The sequence below is a fragment of the Heterocephalus glaber genome, unplaced genomic scaffold (assembly GCF_053883595.1).
Source record: "Heterocephalus glaber isolate CG9 unplaced genomic scaffold, H.glaber_assembly_v1.0 deba00001481, whole genome shotgun sequence".
NCBI classification, from domain to species: domain Eukaryota; kingdom Metazoa; phylum Chordata; class Mammalia; order Rodentia; family Bathyergidae; genus Heterocephalus; species Heterocephalus glaber.
In genome coordinates, this window is record NW_028258317.1 from 55,725,491 (window position 1) to 55,737,321 (window position 11,831).

An 11,831-nucleotide genomic window follows, 5' to 3' on the forward strand; every position below is an offset into this window, starting at 1 on the left:
CATATTTTTCAATATAATTAAAGGGTTTAGAGGCAGAAAATATTCAATAAGTATTTTTATCTCCCAGAGTTAGATAAAGTAACTCATGATTTTCACCAACAGGCTTTCCATTAGATTTTGGCTTACCAGGGCACATGAAACTCTAAGGAGAGTAATGAATATGATTATTGTCACACAGGGTGAAATAGGTCCTCTTCCTCAGGATTCCTATGGATATATGTATTATACTCATGATAGAACAAAAAACATATGTTTGCTTTTATTTTTATCTTATTAAGTCTATGAGTTACTAGGTCTGTGCTTCTGAAATCCTCAGTTTACAAATCATCTGGAACCTTATTCTAAAGCTGATTATGATTCACTGTGCTGGAATGAAGTCTGATACTGCATTTCTACTACAGGCCCACATAATGCTCATGCTGCCCATCCAAGGCACACATTATAAGTAAAGAGGTCCTAGTAACGAGTTCTGTGTAGTTTTCCCTCTGTGCCTAGGAAGGAGTTTTGTACTAATTAAGCAGACACAGGGGCCATTTGAGCTCTTGTGTAAGCACAGTTGTTTACATTTCCTTTCTCTTTTTCGAAAGGGAAAGAAAAAAAATAAAATAACCTTGTAAGTTACTTAGTTCCAAATAGATGTGAATGTCTTACCAGGCAAGTCTCAGGTGATAGATATTCACATTTGTGCAATTACCTAAAGGAGGGATTTCTACTGCTGAAGCCATTCCGGTGCCCACCATGTGATCAGAGCTTCAAAAGTCAAGCTGTGGTTACTCAGTGTTACCACTGAACACCTTAGGGTGTGCACACCACTATTTGTGGATTTTTGTGTACTGTTCCCCACTGATGAATTCTGGTTTTCCACTTTGAGGACAAATTATATAATTCAGTTCTTGGGGGCCATTAGAGGTTATTGCTTCAGGGCTTCTCTTTAAATCTCTCAGCCAATTATTTATTAAGTTCATCAAATTTATTCAACAAATCTTCACAATAACATTCTTAGCTGGAATTTTGACGTAAAAAAAGTAAATTTTTCCTTTGCATTTAAAAAAGAAAATTATCTATAGCCCCCTATTATATGGGTATTAGGACTGATGGTTGATTCCCATTTGGAGTCCTCCTGTTCGATTTCCTGATGCCTGAGCCTTATTAAAGTTGAGCAGCAGATCCATGTTAAAATTCAAATTATTGTTTTATAGTCTGTGAATCTCACCTAAGCAGGTTATTTTTTAAATATACAGGAGAAGCAGAAGGAAGCTCCGTTGTGACCACGTGTGACAGTCCAAGGCTTACCCCGGCTGTGGATGATTCTCTGCCAGGACTGCAGACCTTGCAACACCAAGGATGGTAAAGCCCGAGAAACACAGCTTCTGTTATTCTCAAACAGACCCAGGAACGGATGCCCTGGGAATACAAACTTCACATCCTTGAGAATGCTTTTCTTCCATCTCCTGTTGTTTTCCTGGCAATCCTTAGATGGGACAACATAAATAATGGTTACCGTATGTCGGAGGGCACTTTAAGAATATTCCAAAAAGGCAACTTTTGTGTGTTTTTCTTCACCAATCTCGCTCCATGTCTCCAGAACTCAAGAGGAGGACTCGACCCAAGTCATGGGAGGAACACCATCCCACCGGTCCCGCTCTAGCAGCTGTAGCCGCAGCCGCAGCCATCAGCGAAGTCGACACAGATCTAGAGATAGGAGCAGAGCGCGGTCCAAGACGAGATCCTCAAAAGAAAGATTCAGAGACCAAGACTTAGCATCACGTGACAGAGACAGGCGTTCAAGAGACAGATCACCTCGTGATCGAGACTGAAAAGATAAGAAGCGGTCCTATGAGAGTGCTAGTGGCACATCAGAAGACAGGAGGAGCTCTGAAGAGCACGAAGCAGGGCAGATCTAATTAGCTGCGTACATCCCTTCAGTCCTTAGGCTTCCTATGGAGTCACATACTATTTCTTAGTTTACAGCTGTTCAGGGTAACAGTGAGCAGTTCTAGACACCGATTCAAGATTCAGCCAGGCTAGACGTACAGTATCTAACTTGATCTGAATTGAACCTATTTTCCTTGATGAAGCCTAAAACTACATCCATAGCTTCTGCTGAACCTGTAATACAGTTCTGAAAGTACAGTTTTATATAATAAGACACAGATCTCTCTATCCTTTCAAGTAGGAGTGATAGTGAATGAATTGTTACATGCCTTGGGATTTTTTGAACATTTGTAAAATGCTGTCTTCCTTTCTACTCCAAAAAGCAGCAGCTTTGGGAATTTTTCTTTTTAATTCTTCTTGCTGTGAGTTTTGTATCCCCTAATACCTGCACTCTCCAACTAGAAGAAGGGGGTCAGGGAAGCAATATATCTTCAGTTCTGAGGTTCTATTCCCATTATTAATTACTAGCTCATTACAGTTCAGAACATTTATACTAGAATGTGTGCTAGAGAAATTGAAAATACTGGGGATTTTTGTTTGATGGTGCCTGTTTAGAATTGGAAATTGAACAGCTGTTGCATTACATACTTTTGTTTTTTTATTGAAATTTTAAAATCAGACTTGTCTTGATTTTTCTGTTCCATTGAATTGCTATGTTCAGGATGTTCTGAGGGGGTGGGGGCAGGGACTCTTTCATAATAAGCACTTGTTTTATTTTGTGTGTGTGTAGTATAAAAACTACATCCTTACTGTAAAAATTAATACTAAAATGAAAAACAATCACCAACACCAACAAGAAAGAAAGAAAGAAAGAAAGAAAGGGACCCGAGGATCAGTGGAATAGATTAGAAGATGCAGAAACAACTCCAGACATACTCAACCACCTCGTCTTTGACAAAGGAGCCAAATACCCTCATTGGAGGAAAGATAGCCTATTTAATAAACAGTGTTGGTAAAAACTGGATTTCAACCTGGCAAAGATTAATACTAGACCCATATGTATCACCATGCACTAAACTACGATCAAAGTGGATTAAAGATCTAAATATCAAAACAGAAACACTAAACTTGCTGGAAGATAAGTTAGGTAAAACTCTTGAAGACATTGGCGTAGGAAAAGACTTTATGAATGAAACCTCAGTAGCACAGGAACTAGCACAAAGAAGCAACAACTGGGATCTCATCTTATTAAAAAGCTTCTGCACTGCAAGAGAAACCACCAACAGAGCTAAGAGACAAGCTACAATGTGGCAAAAAATTGTAGCAGCTTTACCTCAGAGAAAGGACTACTCTCTAGAATATATAAAGAACTGAAAAAAACAAAGCCCCCAAATTCAAAGACCCAATTCAAAAATGGGCATCTGAAATGAACAGACATTTCTCAGACAAAGAAGTAAAAGCAGCAAATAACATATGAAAAAATGGTCAACATCACTGGTCATTTGAGAGATGCAGATGAAAACAACACTAAAATTCCTCACCCCAGAAAGAATGGCTGCTATCAAGAAATCAATCAAAAACAAATGCTGGTGGGGTGTTTAAAAAAATCTTGGAAAACATAAAAGAGTCATCCTAATTTAGATATCTTCAGTAGATTCAAGTGGCTTACATGATGACTTTGCTGAATACACCATAGGAGTTACCAGCTACTCCAACAATCAGGCATTAATGATTACCTCAACATAGACAATGATCACTTTAGGAATTAACCTCAAACCTTTTCCATGAAACAGTTAATTTGAGTTTATGTACCTAACTGGGAGCACAAAAGTTAACATAAAATTCAGGTGAATTTGTTAAATTTATGTAGATATTCACAGTGAAAAAGAAAGGGGTACACAAAACAAAAATATTCTTCCTAGAGATCAGTGAGTGCAACAGGCAATAAAAATGTGAATTAATTAATTCTTGAGGTATTTTTAGAAATTGTTATAAATAAATAAATGTAATGCTTCCATGATTTTTTTCTCAGCAAATTTATTATTACTATATCAATAGGTATAATTTTTGCACCTGGCAGATTTACTGCATTCATTTTCAGTTCTGTTTTTTTGTGAAATATTTAGGTTTTTCTACATCTAAAGTCATGTTACCTTTAATTGGGGGTAACTAAACTTCTTTCTTATTTAGGTGCCCTTCTTTTTTTCTTTTGCCTAATACCTCTGGCTAAGACTTCTAATATTTTATTGAATGAAAGTGGTAGAAGTGGACATTTTTGTCTTGCTTCTGATCTTTGAGAAAATGACTTCAGATTTTCCCCATTCAGTATAATGTTGACTGTAGATTTGTGATATGTGGATTTCATTATATTGAGCTACATTCTTCTTATTCCTAATCTCTTGCAAATTTTTGTAGTGAATAAATATTAAATGTTATCAGATGCTTTCTATGCATCTACTGAGATGATATGATTTTTGTTCTTCCCTTTTTTGATGTGATATGTTATGTATAATGATTTGCACATGCTATAATATCATTGTAAGTGATTTTTTTCAGAATCTATTAAAAATGACTCCATTTGGAAAGCCCTAATATATAATTAAGCTGCTGGATCAGATTAAGATCCTGGATAAATTCTTCTTCTTATTATTATTTTTTTGGTACCGGGGATTGAACTCGGGACCTTGTGCTTGCAAGGCAGGCGCCAGAACCACTGAGCTAAATCCCCGGCCCCTGGATAAATTCTTGATTCAATCCAGCTTTCATTGTCATAGGTCCACATCTCCAAAAGTCAGCAATGTGGAGCTGGACACCAACTCTGTGTTGCCAACTGTGTATCAAAGCATGGTTCTATGTACACTTTAAATGCTTTTTAGGAACATATCGGTATAAAATATAATAACCTGACTCAAGTTACACATCCAGAGAGAGCAAATTGACATGAATTTTTCCATCTCAAAACGTGAAATTTATTTGATTGGAAATGTTCAAGGAATGCTTAACTAAGTTTTCATTATTTAATATAATAGGAACTGAAAAGCTAAGCCTTGTCTGCCCACCACTTAACAGATAAGACCCCTGATCATCTGCTTGCTTTATTGAAAGCAACTGGGCTTAAGCAGCTTTCAGTTATCCCTGAAGTAAATTCTGATTCAAATTCAGGACTTAGCCTCTTCACTTTTACCTATTAACACTGTAAATTTGCAGATAAATATTTTGGCGTTAGACACTACAACAATGACTTTGCATTTTGCTAGAGGTAGGGAGGAGGACTGATTACATAAATGTTGCAATATATGCTAACAAGAAACAAGTGCTCAGCAGTGAAAACCTTTCTCCTATGCCACATTGAGAAAGGTCGTATCCAAAGTGATTAGCCTCTATGTAAAGATTGCAGTGGACTTAGTTGGATGCTAAAGTTCATAGTTAAACATTATGCTCACTTCCCCACCCCTTGTGAATGCTTGGTGATAGGATAGTAATGATATGACTGAATTTCCTATGGAAAGATATTCAGCGTGAATTGAAAGCTAAAGACATACAGAAATTTGCTAAAAAGAATCTATTGTTCTCCTACCCTCACACTAGACTAACTGGTAAGAGAGAAAATTATTTTAAGTAAAAATTTATCCTATGTTTATTGAGTATCTACAATGTTCCAAGCACTGTGTTTAGAATTATTCACTCACTAAATACCTGGCAGTTTGGCTGTCCTCATCATTTCTCCACAAAGTCAGACAAACCGTTCTGAAACAAATGAGCTCCCATTGCTCTCTGGATGATGAAGTCCGAGCTCCTCAGCACGCTGCAGAGAGTGGGTTTCTGTCCTAGGCCCTGCTTACTTTCAGCCTCGCATCTGCATCTCTGCCCATGAATGCTCAGCTGCCTTGAGCAGAGCTCCTTGCCTTGCTCATTTGAATTCAAATATGCTGCGTTCCTCTATCTGTGATGGTCTTCGTGGCTTTCCTTTCACTTTTCACCCATCATCCTCCTCTCTGACCATGTGGTCAATTACTACTTCAGACTGAGGCCTCGATATGACTGTATTCCAAGAAACCTCCCCAAAGCCTTAAATCTGGGGTGAGCATGATTCCTTCAGGTTCTTGCAACAGCTAATGACTTCTGGTCATGGAACTCATCCCTCTAGGGTGTCCACCAGTCTGTCTCTTCCATGTGGCTATTACAGAACTGTGGCTTGCCAGCCTTGTATTCCTAGAAACTAGCACCATATGTGTATTCAACAAATAATTACTAAACACCTGAATAACATGTATCATAATCCTAGGACTGATGCAAAAAGCCTTTCCCTTTGTGTACTACATTTATAACAGATTTTAAAAATTTTTATGAAGGTTAGGACACACCAAGTCATAATCAACATGATTCAGAAAACTACTGTGTGTTCCAAGAGAACAAAATGTGCACTACTTTAGAAGCTCCCTGGCAGTAGCTCTGTGAGAGTGAAGAAATTGTCGTTAGGTCCAGTGGACTGCAGTGTAGGGGTCCCCAGACTCACCCTCCCCAGGCTTGGCTGTCCCCGACATAGGGAGGGAAGAGGAGTCAGAGAAGACAGTGCAGAGCAGGAACTTTATCCCAGGTATGGCAAGAAGTGGTAGAAGGCCCCTCCGGGAGAGCAGTAGGGCACCCAGAGCTGGGTCACTGCTGCACCTGTATTATGGGGTAGGGGTCCCATCTCCACCCCCCTGAGGGTCGACCCTGGATGGATGGGATGTTGGGCTTGTGGCTAGGGCTTCAGTCTTATGGAACAATAGAGGAATTCGGGTAGGAATGGCGACCTGCTCTAGGAGGGAGAGCGTGGCCTGCACAGGAGCCAGTGTCAGAAGCACAGACTGTCAGTGCAGAGATGCAGAGGCTATTTCCTTCCTCTTCAGTAAAGGGGCCTGGTTCCCTAATCTAATCCTACCTAAGGGTCCCAACTCTCCCTACCTCATGTAACATAAGCGTGTACCTTAGACCCTTGGGAGGAACAGGACCATAAAGAGTAACTGTGCTTCCTGTGTTAGGGTCCTCCCTTCACTCCTGGGTGGTGCCAGGTTCTCTCTGTCTCTTGCTTTGGAGAGGAGGGCAGGGTTACACCCCCTGCCTAGCATTCACTCCCTTGACTAGTCACATGATCCTTCTGAGTGCCCATCAATTTACAGACCAAGAGGAATCCCATCCCGAGTGCGCTAAGTCCTATACCTGGCTGCACTGTACAAATGTGTTTTCCCTGGATTATGTCAGGAACACAAGCCCCAGGTGATGATAATTCCAGTATACTTAACACCACATCTCCCTACAGAGAGTGGAGAGGAGATGCCTGATGTGCAGGGAAATGAAAGCTGTAAAACAAAATCACCCTTTACAAGTTGTCTTCTTTCAAAAACTATGACTTTAGAAGTATGCTCTCATTCAATTACAGTGGTGACTCGGTTCATGAACTTAATTGTTTTCTTTTTACAATTTTAAGGAAAATGGTTGTGTTTATTTATATGTGCCAGATCATCATGGTCTTGTTTATCATTTGATAGGGAGTTTGCAAGCTGATACAAAGTTTTATGGATGCTTTTGTTTGGAAACCAAATTGTTTGCAAACAGGAGTTTTTGTGAACCGATATATTACTGTATTTAAAATTCCTTTATGGCAATAAAATTGTTACAGTGCCACCCCCCTTTAAAGACACTAAACAATCCTGTGATCATTTCTGGAATACTAACTTTTAAAGGAATTATCCTTCAATACTTTTCCCCAAATGATGGAGTTATTTTAGATCTTTATATACTTTTTAGTTAAATCAGGCTATCACGTTCACTTTTCAAAATATATGTCAAATTATAATGCACAGAAATTACCAGGAGTGAATTGACAAAGAAGCCATTCAATGAGGAGATGAACACTGTAAATCTTGGCTGAAAACTATTAAACAATTATTATGATGCTCATTATTCATTTATGCATGCACAAATTTACAGGATAATAAAATAGGTAACCCAAATGCATTAGAACATTGCAAAGTACCAAGAGAACTGCATAGCATTTCATGACTATTCTTCAGATAAATTTTGTGATACTAAGGTGAAGAAAAGTAAGAATAGTATTTTAGTACATCAGTGTGGCTCAGGTTGTTAATTTTTTTCAAGTGAACTTTTCACTTCTCAAACAGAAACACTGGAGCTGCTCATAATGATTTTCCTGGGCACCTTTAAAAAATTTTAAATTTTAATTTATTTATTCTTGTTATCAGCACATTATTTTTTTTTTTGTGGAGAGTTGGCACATGTATATAATACATCTCAACCCTTTTTTCAAGTCCTTCCTTCCCTTCCCTTCATCTTTTGTACTCTTCTCTTTTCAAAACATCTACCTTCTGTTTCCTATTATCCGTCTTTTATTTTACTCTTTATTTATACTTTGGGTTTCTCATACAAGAAAAATCATGTGATAAGCTCATGTTGCTAATTTATTTCACTTAATATCATGGTCTCATTTTCTTACAAATGACTAAAATTCACCCTTATTTGCACAGTAGTATACCATTGTGTATAAATACTACTTTTTTATCGATTCATCTGTTGATGGACATATAGGCTGCTTCTAAGATTTTCCTATGAGTTGTGCTGCTATAAATATGGGCAAGCATGTATCACAGTAGTATGATGTCTTTAACTCTTTTAGGAAAATACCTAGAAAGGGAGGATCTGGGTCAAATGGAATTTGTAGCTTTAGATTTTGAGGAATCTCCATACTGATTTTCATAGTAGTTGTTCTAGTTTATATTGCCACCAACAATGTAAAATGGTTCCTTTTTCCCTATGAAGTCACCAGAACTTGTTATTTTTTAAAAATTTTTCTTTCCTTTTTTGTTACTGAAGATTGAACTCAGGACCTTGTGCTTGCGAGACAGAGGCACCACTGAGGTAAATCCCTGGCCTCTTAAAAATTTCTTGATGATAGCCTTTCTTTCTTGGATAAGATGAAATTTCGGTATTGTTCTACTTTGCATTTCTCTAATGGCCAGTGATGTTGAACACAACTTTATGTATTCATTGGACATTTGTATTTCTTTTTTTTTTAATCAGTGCAAAAATTTTATTTCTCCATTTTCCCCCCTCCCCACTACTTTACAAGTTCTGAAATTGTACTTATTCCACAGTATTCCTTTTCCTTTTATTATCTATAACCAGTCTTGTAAAATATAAGAAAAAAAGACCACTAAACTAATCTCAGTCTCTGTCCCCATTGCTACAGCAAATTTATGATAAATCTACAGCACTCACTTACTTTAGCTGGCTCTGATACTGAGGCATACTTTTTTATTTTTGAATAGACACCTAAAGATTTGGCTAACTGTACAGCATTTGAATCATCACTGATCAGTGTCCCAAGAGCCACAAGAAGTCTAAAAGTGCCTTCCAGGTCTTGTACAACTTCTAAGATTGTGCTAATTACTGACAAGCATTGAGATTTTCCTTCAATGTTATGGTCTTTATGAAAATAAATGGAATAGTTTAAGGTCAGTGTAGCCAGGGCAATATGAATGTTCTTATTGTTCCCTGATTTCAGTTCTATTGCATGGGAAATTAGTGATTCTCTCTGGGACATCATGAGCTTTTGTCCTGCCTGGCCAACAAAGCAACTGCAAAAAGTCCTGAGAGCAAGCAGCTGGTTTGCTGGCTTTCCTTTAGGGTTCGGAAGACTGATAAGATGACTGCTGAAGGGAGCCCCTTCCTTTTCATTGCAGAAGTTCTCCTTCACACTGGGATGCTTCATTGACAAATGAAGAATGTGAAGTGCAGAAAACACAATGTCTTCAGGCCAGTTAATAGCTTTCCACAATACCTGCAGTTGCTGGGCTGTGGGTTTTTCTGAAGAACTGTCACATATTAGAGAAAGTATCTTTTCAAGAAGCACCAAGTCATCCTCAGTTAACTTCTTCTCTTCAGGTGCAGTTCCATTAAGTTCCTTCAGTTTTCCTAGAATCCAAAGCCAAACCTAATATTTGTGTAGGGTTTGCTTGCTCAAAAGTGACAGCCTCTTTTTTAGGGAAATAAATATTCACTGTTTTAGATCCAGCTGACTGGTAGGCACTATTCCCTGTAAATGGATCAACTCCAGTCACAGCAGTGGTCATACTTGCAGAACCTGGCACATAATGACCAGCACCTGTAAAAGGATCTGCTGTTGGCACTTTTCTGGAAGATCCAGAAGAGCCTGGCACATACCGATCACCACCTGTAAATGGATCTGAAAAGCTGGTTTTCCCTAGTCCCAATGTTTGACCTTTTGTGTTATCAATAATAAACTTAGCTACTTGATCCAAAAACATGGGATTCAAATCATTCTTCTGCAAGAAGTTGTATGCAGTCATCCAGGGATCATCACTGATATTATATGGCAATTTGTATGTTGGTATTCCTTCATTGACATGAATTGAGAAAACATAATCAAATTCTTTTCCTTCATATAACACTTTTCCAGATGTTTGCTGATTAGCACCAGATGAGCCAACAACATCACCAATTTTCATCTACCTCCCTTCACTAACACTCCACTGATAGGCTTCAACGTTTTCCCCATCTCTGATGAGACAAGTCTGTCCTTCCCTAGTACCAGGTTCATTCAGATGTTCCTTTCCAGAAAGCTGTTCAACATTAATGTCCCCTAAATCACCAGTTTTGGTATCAATGGTTGCCTGAGAGAGCTCTTTTTCAAAAGCCTTGATTTCCTCAGCACTTGCTGTGTGATCCACTGATTCTGTAAATACTCTAATAATACCATCACTTGCACCAACCACATTATCACCATTGTCTAGCACATAGCAGCACCATATGGACTGAGCTGGAAGTCGAATTGTTTGAATACATTCCCCATGTTTCCATATCCTCAGAGATCTGTCTTCTCCTGTTGTCACAAAATGTCTGCAATTTGGAAAAACAGCTATGCTATAAATATAATTTGTATGTCCATAATACACCTCAAGACACTCTCCAGTGATCTGCCACTTTCTAATACTAGCATCATTTGCGCAGAAAAGAAATTCTGTTTCACTCAAAATTGCCAAACCTCCTACACAGTCTTCATGCTCTGAAAAAGTTCTCTCACATCTTCCAGCCTTCCACAATTTAATAGTCTTGTCTGCTGATCCAGTTAACATTAAGCCCTTTTCGGGGAAAATCTTTACTGCCCATACTGCAGCTGTATGACCCTGTAAGGTCATCATGCATTTGCCATTCAGCCAGACTTTAGCAGTGGTGTACCATGAGCCACTAAGTAATGTCCCAAATTTTCCAGATGAATACTACAAACTGTGTCTTTGTGACCTTTTAAAATATAAAGTGGCACCAGACTGTCCAGTAAGAAAATGCAAATATTGTGGTCATTTCCTCCAGTGGCAATTAGTCCATGAGGGTATATGTCACTTGAGGGTATGATGCACACACAAGATACAAAATTATAGTGGCTACTCATACAGTGCATTTCTGTAAAACCCCTGTTAGGACTGTCCGGTGCCCAGAGGCGGGTGGTGCGGTCTCAGGACATGGACACAAAGACCCCCGGTGGATATAGACAGCACACCAGGCCCTGCATGTCCAGCTCTCCCCCGGGAGCGAGCAGCTCAGCTGGTACCTGGCTCCGGTACTGGCCACGGACAGAATTGGTTGAGCTCCTGGGACCCCGACCCCAGGCGAAATCTGTCCCCAGGGCAGACCTGGTATAAGCCAGGCTGCAGCACAAGAGGGGCCTTCAGGTGAGGAGCAATCGGAGACCGGAAGGACCTGAGAGGCACTGCGGAAGGGCGGCGAAGAAGGGAAGTGCTGAGCAAGCTGAGTGACACAGCAACCCTGACATGCACATCGGAATTCAACATCAGCGTTGGCCCGCCATGACGCAGTCTGCTTGCATGGCAACTTCTGAGCCCTGTGTGAGGCCAAGGTTCGCGCCCCCGCCATCCGCC

General features: G+C 39.3%; 1 pseudogene; it reads right to left on the reverse strand.

Moving 5' to 3' along the window:
* Nucleotides 1-9,118: 9,118 nt before the first annotated feature.
* Nucleotides 9,119-11,420, reverse strand: LOC101711230 (phospholipase A-2-activating protein pseudogene; annotated as a pseudogene).
* Between the last annotated feature and the right edge of the window lie 411 nt (nt 11,421-11,831).